Raw genomic sequence first — 14292 nt, forward strand, 5'->3', positions numbered from 1 at the left:
TGTTTAGCACTCAGAGTTGATGTTTGGTGTAAGTTCTTGTATTATTGAAGTGAGCTTCTTCCTGTAGACTTTGTTGCAATTTGTGTGTGTGTGTGTGTGTGTGTGTGTGTGTGTGTGTGTGTGTGTGTGTGTGTGTAAAGGAAAAAATATTTCTAAGCCTTGCAGGAGTGAGTTTGGAGAGCCAGGCTGAATTATTGCTTGTCCTAGCCAGCACTGGGCTTGGGAGCCAGGTGATGTGAGTTGTTTTACTTTATTTTATCAGCATCAATGGCAGGAAAAGGAGACTGATGTTGGGGTGAAGTTGAAGGGCAGCCTTTCATAGAACCTTGTCACCCTCTGGGAAGGGCAATGCCGTTCCTCTGCCCAGGTGACAAGACAGAGTTGGAACAGAGTCATTTCTCCCACCTCTTTGCAAAACCAGCTCCCCTCTGCCTCCTCCAGCAGCTACTGGAGCAAGAAGACCCACCTCTGTTGTCACTGTTGCTCTCAGAAGTCCAACCACTGGCAGAGAAAACTAAGAACGCGGTAGCTGTTATGTAGTGGCCTGAAGCACAGATGGGTTGGTGGGCATCTTTAGGAACTATAGAAATAGTGGGGAAGAAAGGGAAACATTTCTGGGAAGAGTGAGGTCAGGGATGTGACTTATTGAGCTCTTGTAACTTGGATGTTAAAATTATTGTGACCTCATATTACCATCCCCAGTTCCAGTTTTATAAAATCTGTGGCATGCTATTTGAATAAATAAATATTTGGTTTTAAAATGGATTATTTTTTTTTTGGATTATTATTTTTAATTTATTTTTTTTTAATTTAAAGCCAGAAAGAATTTGGGGTGGGAGATAGCATAGCATGGTGGGGTTTTTGTTTGTTTGTTTTTGATAGGTAATAAGTGGATTTATTTAGAGAGAAACACACTCCACAGACAGAATGCGGGCCATCTCAGAAGGTGAGAAAGGCCAATAGTGGTTTTTTTTAAGAGAATGGATTCTGGAAATCAGCATATTTCTATCTTGGCTTTTCTTTTTACTAGTGTAATCACAAGCAATTTATTCACCCTCTTTAAGCCTCTGTTTTTTATCTGTAAAATATAGATGTGTGGCAGATTGTATCTTCCAAAAACAGCTGCACCCGTATATATTTCATCTCACATGCTGTTCTCATGAAGTGACTTTGACCTTCTTTCGTTAAGAGATGGGACCAGTAATCCCTTCCCTTGAATCTGGGCTGAACTTAGAAACTGCCTCAACCAAAAGAATGTGGCAGAAGTGATGTGACTTCCAGCTAAGTTATAACAGGCAATAGGCTTCCATGCCTGGCTCTCTGTCTCTCTCCCAGCCTCTAGACCCCAAGCGCCATGTTGTGAGGAAGCCCAGGCCACATGGAGAGGTCATGTGTGGGTGTCCCTGTTGACATCCCCACCAGACCCTCAGCTGACAGCCAGCATTAACTTCTCGACATGGGAGTGGTCGATTCTTCAGATGATTCCATAGCCCAGTCTTCAAATCCTCCAGCTGAGATCCCAGACCTCATGGAGCAGAGATAAATCAAATTTATCATGTTCTTTCTGAATTCTTGACCCACAGAAACCATAAGAGATGATAAAAGATTATTGTTGTTGTAAGCCCCTAAATTTTGTGGTGATTTGTTATGCAACGATAGGTAACTAAAATGAAAGATAATGGTATGTAATCCATGGTGGTGTTATGAGAATTTAAAGAAATAGCACAAAGCTTAGCACAGCAGTGAGGGCTCAAAAATGTCAGATGCTTTTATTATAACAAAAGAAGGCAGTTCCTAAGCAAAAATTTGAGGGAAATGAGGGCTCTCAAGAGACCTTTTCTGGGTGTCTTAACAGATAACCAGGGGAAAGAGAAGTTGAAATTGTTGAGGAACCCACGCTAGAAGCAGAGATCTGTGGAGCTGGTGCGTGAATAAAATCACGTGAAGATTTGGTTTTCCCTCTCTGGAAGAAGTCCTCTTAAAATTCCTGGAGCCAGAACCTCAGGATGGGAGAGAGAATATATGTGTCGGGGCCACGTCATATCTGCACCCTCACAGTGGTTGGCCCACCACCCTGTGGTGAGCACCAGTATTTAAGAGAAGCTAGCTTCTGTATGTAATTACAATGACCTCTCCAGTCAGTTACTCTCCAAGTAACCTGTACCTGTACATGCAGGTCTAATATTAGTTTCTTGGCATATTTCAGAAAGGTATCAGGCTGTCATAAAGCCCTTCTGTAAGGACTGCTTCAGTGGGAACTTGGAGATATGTCAAGCTTGTCCTATATCACTAAGGTAACAAGAACTCCATCATCCTCAAAATTTGCTCTAGTTTCAAGAGCCATCCATCATTTTGATGAAGATAGATGTGGACCACTGAATATTCTCCTAGTGTTTCCAATGACCAAGGATATCAACAGGAAAAGGAAAGACAATGGCCAGTTTATACTTCTAATCTTTTCCCCCCCATACACACAAAAAAAGGTTGTAAAGTATTATAAAGTCAGTAACAGAATAAGGACACTGAAAATTAACCGGAAAATATATCTTTTTCCCCCTCTGTTCCTGAAGGTGTGTTGTGTAAAATTTGGGATTATTTCAGATTTATAAACAATTATTTTAAGCAATGATTTGAAAAGAGAGGCAAGACTTTAATGGTGGTGTCTCTGGCATAGTAGCTGAGGAAACGGTTTTTAGGTTAAATGTCATTTTAACATCCTTTAAGTCATCCTTTAACCCTACTGATGTGGCACACGCTAGTAAATTTAGACACCATCTACTGAGTGCTTTTCCTTGTTCTAAGCACTATACTAATTTCTTTGTATGCATTACTTCATTATAATCCCCATCACGATCAATCTTATGAGATAGGCATCACAAACCCCAATTTTTTCTTGTGGAAATTGAGAGTTACAGAAGTCAAACAGCTTCTAAGAGGAGCTGAGATGGGATCCAAAGACCATGCCTTGCCCATTACTAACTTTAGCTGAGGTTGCTTCTCCACTCTGCATGTGCAAAGGCTGCTTCAAGACTCAGCTCAAGTGTCACCTCTTCTTGCATGGTTTTCTGTTCACACACACACACACACTCACAGGACATACTCTCCCACTCACTTCTCTCTAAACTTCTATAGCATCGCTGGCCAAATGAAATAATGTGAGCCACGTGTGTAATTTTAAATTTTCTAGTAACCACGTAAAAATGTGAAAAGAAACAGGTGAAATTAATTATATACTTAACCCAACGTATCCAAAATACTATCGTGTCCCATGTAGTCAATATAAATATTATTAATGAGATGCTTTGCATTTTTTGCACTGAATCTTCGAAATCTGGTGTGTATTTTATACCTACAGTACATCTCAGTTCAAACTTGCCACATTTCAAATGCCCAGTAATCAATAAGTAGTGGCTGTTCTATTGGACTGTGCAGTTCTATAGCATTTAGCCCATGTCATTTCCTTTTTATTCAGTGTAAAGTAAGTCTCTTGAGGTCAAGAAATGAGACAAACTCATCTTTGTGTTTCCCAACATCCGCAAATATCACATAATAAATGTTTGAGTCAACATGTGAGTCAAGAACACAAGTACTGGCACCTTACTGGATTCCTAGAAGGGAAGTATCTGCCCCACATCAAGGCATGGGTAGTTCTCACAAAGTCATCTTCCCACCACGTAGTCTTAGGAGCTGCAAGATGCCCAGAGAGCTGCAAAACAGCCTTGAGGTTGAAGTTGTGAAACTGACAAGGAAGAAAAAGAGAGAATGCTATGGGGGTTATGAAAACAAAAGACAGACAAAGCCCCAGATCACTTTCTGGTGATCATTCAAAAGAAGAAAAGGAGACAAACACATGGTGATGAGAGGTTACCAAGTGACTCAACCGTCTGAAAATAATAGAGCAGTAATTGATACTTAGTGTGAAAGGATTCTTTAAATCTCTCCGGTGTGGCTTACACACTTGAAACACATCTTGAGCATATAAAAGTGGTATATTTGGAAAAAATAACCTTTTTTTGGCCACTCAGGTTATATCGGACTCAAAATCCAACAGGTAGTATCCATTAAAAAAATCAGTTGCCAATTAGTGTCTTAAGTATTGACCAGTTTTTTCTTTTTTCAATGAGTAGCTCTTACGATATGGGAATATAGCTTCACAGTGTATTTACTGTATTGTTTGTGAATTTGTACTCAATTATTTTCCTAGTTGGCTGTGACAGTTAGTGACACATCCTAAAATACTTTTCATTTGTGTAGGACTTTAGAGTTCACTTTTGTATATATTACCTCCCCTTGATGAAACTCTTTGGGACATTTTGTGTCACTCCCCAGGAACCTTCTGTTGAGGATTTCTGGAGTCATACAATCAAAGTCTCAGGCTGTTGATTTTGGAAATCATGTCAATTCATAGTTTACAAGTGATTAAAATGCAGTCTTCTTTAAAATCAGAGCTTGCCTTTTAAGTACATACGGGTCTTTCAGGACATACAGGTGGATTGAATGCAGAAAATCCTCAGACGCTCCCTCTGCCTGTGAAGTAATAAGGTTTGGAAAAGGCATTTTACTGATGTCCTTCGGTTTCCAGCAAAAACATGTAGGACTAAGACCATCACCAGCTGAGAGGCCACTCATAAAATATGATGAGGCCCGGGCTTCCCTGGTGGCGCAGTGGTTGAGCGTCCGCCTGCCGATGAGGGGACATGGGTTCGTTCCCCGGTCCGGGAAGATCCCACATGCCGTGGAGCGGCTGGGCCCGTGAGCCATGGCCGCTGAGCCTGCGCATCCGGAGCCTGTGCTCCGCAACGGGAGAGGCCACAACAGTGAGAGGCCCGTGTACCGCAAAAAAAATATATATATATGAGGCCCAGAAGTTTGGGGATTTTTAATGTCAAGAAACATTCTCCCTGGAATATCAGCCTCACAGTTATTATCATTTGAAGAGGAGGCCCGCAACAGGTAAGGAAACCTCTGGACACTGTTGGCTGAAGCAGGGCTTCATCTGAAATCTGCACTCAGAGCTGACTGAGGACACCTTGTCCTGAGGTGTCTCTCTGTGGTCTCACCACGAGGTGATTGCCAAGTAGCTCAGTCTGCTCAAAGTTTCACTAATGGAGTTCGATGGTTGGTAACAGAAAAGTAAGATATAATGCAACTTCTTTTCTTCGTTTTCAAATCTCGTGCTAATTTATATTCAAATTCTTTTAAGCATCCAGGGTGGAAGGGAAAGTTTATTCCCTCACAGGGTGGTTAAGAGTAGGGCGTGGGTAGGGTTTCCATATGCCCTTTACACCCAATTAATTTTCTACAGAATTGAGCTCTCAGGAGGCTGCTAGCTTTAAAGCCTATCCCACCCCCTTTTATCAGCCGTTGAAATGGGCCATTAGATCTTCAATCGTTATCAACCCAAGATGTTATGGCTGTAGCTTAGCAAGAATAAAGCCATTTTCTAAAGGTGTGTGTGTATGTAACAGGAAGAAAACTGTGTTATCTAAAAAAATTGGATAGCGTTCTACATTCTACACTAATGGATCTTTCCTAACAGTGGAAGGGGGTGGGGGAGAGTAGGCTAGAAGATTGTGGGAAAATAAGAGAGGGCTTTAGGGCCATGGTTTGCCACCCTTTTTGATCAAACATCTCATTTTTATAATAAGGAATTAAGACTGCCACCTTGACTCTCCTGAAATGAAATTCAAATAATCTTTTCTAAAAATCCAATGTACTTCCCTAACTGTAGTATAAAGGAGCAATAAAAAGGAAGCAATTTATGAAATACATAAAAATATGTATTCAATACGCAAATGTTTGGCTAAGAGGACACTAGAAAGTCCATAATGGAATCAGATGCCTGCACTGATCCTAGAATCCAACAAACACATTGGTGACAACTGCACTCTGAACCGTTGTGTGTTGCATTGAGCAATGTTGCCATCCTGATGTGATGTCCTGAAATAGTGAACACCTCTTGGGGAAGTTCCAAACCAAATGCAATCATCCCTCAAAAAGTCAAAAATATGTTGTTTTTATATATAACTCAGAGTCAGGTTCTGGGTTCAGATAACAGGATTTATCTTTACCTACATGAGTGTCCAGGGGAACTTTGAAAGTGGCGGGAGATGCCAGACAATTCTTCATTATGTGAGACTATCTCACAGGTTGAGATAGGTTCAAGGTTAAGACCTTGAACGCCATTTTGAGGTCTTAACGCCATTTCCTGTTTTATGCTATGCTGAAGTCTCCTATTCTTAGGCCCAGACCTCTCGCAAAGCTGGTGAATCAGGCTTGGAGAGCATCAGCCGTGGACAATGCCCCAAATCATTCCATGAAGCTAGTTTGGTGAAGACCCTGCCACTGCCACCACAGGGCACAGACAAGTCAGTGTGCACAGGTGCCACCACTGACCTGGGAAGAGAACACAGCTGTCTCCCAGGTATCACCCTGTACTGCTTGAGGACCACATGGTGACTGCTTCTTCACGCCGCTGGCTTTCGCCTTTGAAGTGTGGTGAGTGAATCTGATTGGCTCAGCCTCTGTCACATGTCCTTGTCTTAACCGAAAGGGAGGTTCGGAAAGTATACAAACATCTTGACCTTCTCGAGTGGGAGGCAGGCTCTGCTTCCTCCAAAACAAGAAAAGGGTTCAGAGGCAGGACAGCCTACCAGAATGGCCAATGCCCACTCTAGCTGGCCAAATGAGTTCTGCAACAGTCCCATGGGGTTTTAGAGTAGAGAGTGGTCTCTGAGGAGTTATGGGCAAGGAAGGATTTATACAGGAGGTGAGGTTTGATCAAGACTTGAAGGATGAGGAAATTAATATGGTTGTGTGTAGGGATGGGAGAAGGAATTCTCCAGAGACGGAATGACATGAACAAGTATGCAGAACTGGGAAAACAAGTGCAGGCAAAGGAGTCCAATTTCACTGGAACTGAGTTCCACAGGGAGTCATTAGTGAAAGGAGAGAAGAAGGGACAGGAATGGCATGGAGAAGTTTGGTGACTTTGTTTAACAACCTTTTGACGTAATCAAAGTTGTGTTTGATGAGAGTATTTGCATATTTTCTGTATTGACTTTTATTGATTTATCAAAAAATAATGTCCTTGTCAATTTGAATCTCATTCTTAGTCTTTAGGGGAACAGACCTGTTTTTATGAATTGCTAGGAGCCTGAAGGTTATTTGGTTGTTTGTTGTTTGTTATTTTTGTCACTGTTGTTGCTGTTTTTTTCTGATAAAGAGGCTAACTCCTTTATACTTTTAATTTGTATTACATTGTATCCACTGAGGAATTTCACAAGTATCTTTTAGCTGATTCTAAGAGTGACCCCCACCTGCAACTTTTAATTAAACTAGGTGTCATAATCCATTTTTTCCAACACTCGTTGCACACCTAACATGTACCAGGATCACTATTTAATGCTTTCATCTACATGTTTAATGTTATTTTCAAATTATTCTTTTATTTATGAAGAAATAGGATCTGAGAGAATATATAATTTGCCCAATGACACACAATTTAGAAGTGGTGGGATAAGGGTTTTGACTCATGTCTGTCTATCTAATTTCCACATGATCTAGTGGCTTCTCTCATCAGAGTGCAATCTGAAATTATTGGCTGTGCTATCTAGAAGTTCTGTGATATTTTGGTTCTAGCCATTCTGAAGCCAAGAGTCTCTGAGACTCAGTTTTAAAGAACTCAAAGGAAGCAGATCTTTTATTATTATTATTACTTTTTTATTGACGTATAGTTGATTTACAATGTCGTGTTAATTTTCTGGTATACAGCGAAGTGATTCAGATATATATATATGTATGTGTGTATGTATATATATATATATATATATATTCTTTCTTTTCCCTTATACATTATTACAAAATATTGAGTATAGTTCCCTGTGCTATATAGTAGGTCCTTTTTCTTTATCTATTTTATATATAGTAGTATGTACCTGTTAATCCCAAACTCCTAATTTATTCCTCTCCCCCTTCCCATTTGGTAACCATAAATTTGTTTTCTATAAGTCTGTTTGTTTGGTAAATAAGTTCATTTGTATCATTTTTTTAGAGTCCACATATAAGTGGTATCATATGATGTTTGTCTGACTTACTTCACTTAGTATGATAATTTCTAGGTCCATCCATGTTGCTGCAAATGGCAATATTTCATTCTTTTTTATGGCTGAGTAATATTCCATTGTACATATATACCACATCTTCTTTATCCATTCATCTGTCCATGGACACTTAGGTTGCTTCCATGTCTTGGCTGTTGTATAGTGCTGCAATGAACATTGGGGTGCATGTATCTTTTCAAATTAGAGTTTTCATTTTTTCTGGATATACGCCTAGGAATGGGATTGCTGGATCATATGGTAACTCTATTTTCAGCTTTTTTTTGTTTTGTTTTGTTTTGTTTCATTTGTTTGGTTTGTTTTTTGTGGTACGCGGGCCTCTCACTGTTGTGGCCTCTCCCGTTGCGGAGCACAGGCTCCGGACGCGCAGGCTCAGCGGCCATGGCTCACGGGCCCAGCCGCTCCGCGGCATGTGGGATCTTCCCAGACCGGGGCATGAACCCGCGTCCCCTGCATCGGCAGGCAGACTCTCAACCACTGCGCCACCAGGGAAGCCCTATTTTCAGCTTTTTTAAGGAGACTCCATTCTGTTTTCCAATCTTGTTGGACATCTCACTCAGGATCACCTGGCTTAAATCAGCAAATCTTTCATCTTGCCAAGGATGCCCTTTGCAGTAGTGGAAGTTAACTATGCTACTATAGTCTTTATGCCATTTTTGTTTGGCTGTTGGACAACTCTGCCTTGAGGTGATATAATCTGCCTTCCTTGGTACTTCCTTGACAGTACCTGGTACATCCTTGTGTGATAAAGTTAGCCCTGAGAGAATGTGCTACACTCTTGTCTCATTCTCTGAACCAGAGGCTCCAAGTCCTAGAGAGTGGTAATACAAACCAACATCCAAGATCTAGGGATCATCATGGAGAAGAATGGACAACAGAGTCCAATGGTGATGTAACAACCCATTTGTGTCCCCAGTACATCCTCCACCCCCACCAAAGCTTGAGCAGAAATTTCAAGGTATGGCCATCCAGTACGCTGTAACATTTGGTTTCCAATTTCTATTTTCTTTCTTTGTTCACGCTTTGAGAGAGAGACCAACAGGCATTAAAATGTCAGAAAAAAAGCAGGCAATGGGAGGAAAATGGAAAAAATAAGTAATCTTTGGTTTCAAGCTTGGCTGGACCTCTCCCCTGCTCTGCTGCCCTTAAGGAACAGACCTTGTAGCAGGTGTCAGAGGCGTTCACCACCCACCTCAAGTCCTCACTCTCTAGATCCCTCAATCTGAAGGTCATTTTGTCTCATATTTCACTGAGAAATAGAGGCCAACGGTTTGAAAATCTTTCCTTTCCCCCCTCACCCTGCAAACCTCCCTCTATTTAGAAAAGTGTACCTCCTACTTTTCAAAGTTAAGCTCTCCTCCCATGCTCCTAACACCAGTCCCACCTACCTTCTTCTATAACTCGCTCCATCAACTACCTTTATTTTTGTCTCCTATGTTTCTCAGGTTACAAATATGTTCAAGGGCACCATATCTTAAAGGCAAACCAACACATGAAAAGGCTTTTCTACCCCTAACCCACACACTGCCAGTTCACTTTTTTTCCCTTTGCACAGATTTGTTGAAAGGGTAAGGCTTCCTGTACTGTCTGTACTTTCTCACCTCCCATTCACTCCCTGATGCAATATGGTGTCTTTGCTGAAACTGCTTCCCCCAGCCCAATGTATTGGACATCTGGGTTTTTGTTGTTGTTGTTTGCTTGTTTGTTTGTTTTGACCGGCATGCCTGACCAGAGTTCCCCTGGTGGTCACAGTCAGAGGGGACATACACAGAAGCCAATGTAGACCTCTTGAGTTTCCTTCTTTGGAATCTGACACCTGAGCAGAGACACACGGAAGAAGATGTGAGTGCTGAGCATCAGCTGGCATCACAGTGAAAAAAGTCCACCTGTTTTTTTGCTGCTCAGCACCCCAGGGCTCTTATATTTCCTGCCCTTCCTGAGACCTGGTATCTCAGCTCTTCATGAGACTGTGAGCTATACTGTATGCTGATAGCTCCCCTTTTCCTTTTTAAGTTACTGAACGGGAAATGGGGAGTAAAGGCTAATAAGCATAGAGTTTCTTTCTTCCCTGAGATATCATTCTCACCCATGTCCTAAGATGATGGGAATACAAGGGGTAAACCCCTGACATCAAAACTCCCTAAAAGTCCGATATTATAGAACAAGTCATTAGCATGAATCCACCAGACACCACTTCCCCTGAGTTGTCTTACACAGATTTTCCCTGCTAAAAGGGGCATTCAGAGGTGGAGTGATGATAGTTGAAAAAAACAAAAGAAGTGCAACAGGGATGCTTATTAATTAGTTAGAAGAATAAAGAATCAAGTTGGCTTATCCTCAGTTCTAGGAGGCCTGGAGAGGAGCACACATAAAATCAGGTGGACACAGATTCATGTTCTGGAAGATCCAGCTTTAAATCCCAGCTCCATTGCTTAATCTGGTTTTAGACTCCTTAACTTCTCGAAGCCTCAGTTTCTTTACCTGGAAAATGCAGGTAATAAAGGTATCTACTGTGTAACGTTCTTATGAAGATGAAATGAGCTGTAAGAAATTTTAAATGGTTAGCAGAGCGTCTGTTAACCAGTGAGTGATCAATAAATGTAACTTGCTATGACTATGATTTTTTTTCTAAATTCATGTATAATCTCGCTGGCTTGCCATGAGTTAGGCCACAGTGGATGGTCATAAAGAAATATATTTTAACTGCTTTTTAAAATTATTTTAAAATCATCCTTAAGTTGCCCATAAGGAAAAAAGAATTGGCTTGGATCCTTCAAGAAGAAAAGATAGATCTGAGCATTCAGTAATGATAGGTGAGCTTCCTAAGGAACGTAGCAACTTGGTTACTAGGGAATTTTTTTTTAACTGAGGAAGAAATGATTATGTGTTAACATATTTTAGATGTGTGTCATGTTTAGGGATCCTTACTGTTCAAGGAAGTCAAGTAAGGAGGGAGGCAGTTTCTCATTGCACAAAATGAGACAAAAAGAAAGTACAATGGACCCTTGAATAATGAAAGGGTTAGGTATATCAATTCTCCCTGCAGTGGAAAATCCCTGGATAATTTAGTCAGCCTTCCTTATACGCGGTTCCTCCGTATCTGCGATTCCATATCCTTGGATTTAACCGACCTCAGATGGTGTAGTACTGCAGTATTTACTGTTGGAAAAAATCCGAGGGTTTCTTTCCCTCGGGAAAAGTGGCCCCACGCAGTTCAAATCCATGTTGTTCACTGGTCCACTGTATTGAACTGAGAGAGAAACTGAAGGTTACAATGGCAATTGACACTTCATCTAAAACTGCAAAGTAGACAGGTGAGTGCTGTGTGGCTCAGTGCTAAACCCAGAATATAACTTCAACAGTTTCCTAAAAGCAATAAGGAGTATGATAATTGAGTAGAGATTTATAACACTGGGACTTTAGTTCAATGATTTACAGGACCTGTACCTAATGTTGTTCTCTGTTCATGTCCTTACAGCACAGCATTAAACAGGTTGCTTGAAAATTAAATAAGAGGACTAGGCCTTAGTACCTGTGTGACCTTGGTTATATAAAGCGTGGCCATCTGTAAAGTTTAGCAACTAAAAACACCTGCCAAACTGACTTCGAAGAACTATTGGAAACATCAAAAGGAATAATTAATGTGAACACACTTTGCAAATGAAAAGGCAGGATACAAATGACTGTCCTTGTGATTATGTGAAATCAAGTGGTTAGTAAATGGTTAAGCACTTTACATTTTATTTTAAAGGTACATTTTTATAGTGAAAACAGAATTGACTTCACCATAAATTCATTTTTTAAAACTAATTAATTTTTTGCTGCCTCGGGTCTTCATTGCTGCGCACAGGCTTTTCTCTAGTTGTAGTGAGCGGAGGTGCGCGGTCTTCTCATTGCGGTGGCTTCTCTTGTTGCGGAACACGGGCTCTAGGTGCACGGGCTTCAATAGTTGTCGCACGCAGGCTAAGTAGTTGTGGCTCACAGGCTCTAGAGCACAGGCTCAGTAGTTGTGGCGCACGGGCTTAGTTGCTCCGTGGCATGTGGGAACCTTCCCGGACCAGGGCTCGAACCCGTGTTCCCTGCATTGGCAGGTGGGTTCTTAACCACTGCACCACCAGGGAAGTCCCTGTAAATTCTTTTTAAATTAACAAAATATTTAAACTATGGGCTCCAGTGTTAGACACCACCTGGTGGCAGTTAAGAGTAATGCAAGTACATTGCTGAGCTGCAGCACAAATGTCACAGAAAAATGTTAGGTGGAATGGGTACCGAGAAGTTCAAAGAAGGGCTTAGACTAAAATGAACTGAAATGAGACTTGGCATGCTCAGGATTGAAGCTAGAAAATGGCTCTAGGGTTCGTGTGCTACAACCTGCAGCAGTGAAGCCACTGCTTTCCTCAGCTGTAACTAAATTAGGGGAAGAAAGTCAAGCCTCTTCTTTATCCTCGTCTTCCCACTGACCAGCACAATAGTGCTCAAAAAGTTTATTAAATGAAAAAAAGAAAAAGGAAATAATAAGGGAAGGGAAAGAGAAAGGGAGATAGAGAGGGAGGGAAAATCTTAAAGGAAACTCTGTAAACGAGCCCATTCTGTGTGTTTTTATTTTGTTAGCTTTTTTTTCCCTTCTTGTTGCCATCTGGTTTCTTTTGAAAAATTCCAACTCTGTGTCAATTGAACTAAGTTAAAAGATGCTAAGTTGGGATGGATCAAAAGCAATAGTATATCTTTTTGGAAATTTTATTTTATTGAAGTATAGTTGATTTACAATGTTGTGTTAATTTCTACTGTACAACAAAGTGATTCATTTTTATATATATATATATATATACATTCTTTTCCATTATAGTTTATCACAGGATATTGAATATAGTTCCCTGTGTTATACAGTAGGATCTTGTTGTTTATCCATCCTATATATAATAGTTTGCATCTGCTAATGCCAAACTCACAATCCATCCCTCCCATACCTCCTCTCCCACTTGGCAACCACAAGTCTAGGAACAGTATATATATATATTTTTTTGGCTGCGTTGGGTCTTCATTGCTGCATGCAGGCTTTCTCTAGTTGCAGTGAGTGGGGGCTACTCTTCATTGTGGTGCACGGGCTTCTCACTGAGGTGGCTTCTCTTGTTGTGGAGCACAGGCTCTAGGTGCTCAGGCTTCAGTAGTTGCAGCACGCGGGCCCAGTAGTTGCGGGGTGTGGGCTCTAGGGCATGCGGGCTTCAGTAGTTGTGGCGCACGGGCTTACTTGCTCCGCGGCATGTGGGATCTTCCCAGACCAGGACTCAAACCTGTGTCTCCTGAATTGGCAGGCAGATTCTTAACCATGGTGCCACCGGGGAAGTCCCAGTATATCTTTATAGGCTCTTTGTGATGGAACAAATCTGCCCTGACCTGGAATGCTAGGAAGAGTCCATGAAGTAGGGCAAATACGACCAAACATTGAGATAGTTTGTGGGAGTCAGCTAAGGTCACAGCTCAGCAGTTCCTTCTTGCCTAGATGATCTTCACAACACCAGCCCCCAAATGCAAGAGTAACTGCCCCAGTCTCGGTTGGTTGCTACCTGCCTTTTGGTGTTGGTATTCCCTAGCAGAAACAGGGAACTATCTCCCTTTAAAGCCATAGTCTTTATGCTCTGGCCTTCCTCCATTTTCTCTTCTCTAGGTCTCTGCCCTGCTCCCAGTAACAGAGCGTACTCAGAACGTAACTTGTCCATGATTACTTTTCCCTGCAATGTGAGAAAATTGGCAAACAAACTACTGACTACATCATACCAGCCTCACAGACAATCAAGAACTTGGGCTTCAATTACAGACTGAGCTGATAGAAATCTTCCAACCAGCTAGTTAACCCCAATCTTCCACGTAAAATTCATTTAATTTACATAATACTGTGAAGTAGGTACTATTATGACCCTCACTTTGTAGCCTATGAAAATAGGGACTCTTCCTTGATGAAGACTCTGAAGATATGTATTACTCCAAGGGTGATGTAATACAGAAACTAGAAAAAAAATCATGAAACCTTTATTAAAGTCCTAATAGGATGGTCAAAGTCATTGCTATTATGACGAGGGAGCAGAAATTCATAAAGGAAAGAAAAAGATGCAAAATAGGAAGACTGACTTTTTTTTTTGGATAATGAATGCTAGGTTTTGAAAATGATATATAT

This window comes from Lagenorhynchus albirostris, chromosome 6 (assembly GCF_949774975.1).
Source record: "Lagenorhynchus albirostris chromosome 6, mLagAlb1.1, whole genome shotgun sequence".
Classification (NCBI taxonomy): Eukaryota; Metazoa; Chordata; class Mammalia; order Artiodactyla; family Delphinidae; genus Lagenorhynchus; species Lagenorhynchus albirostris.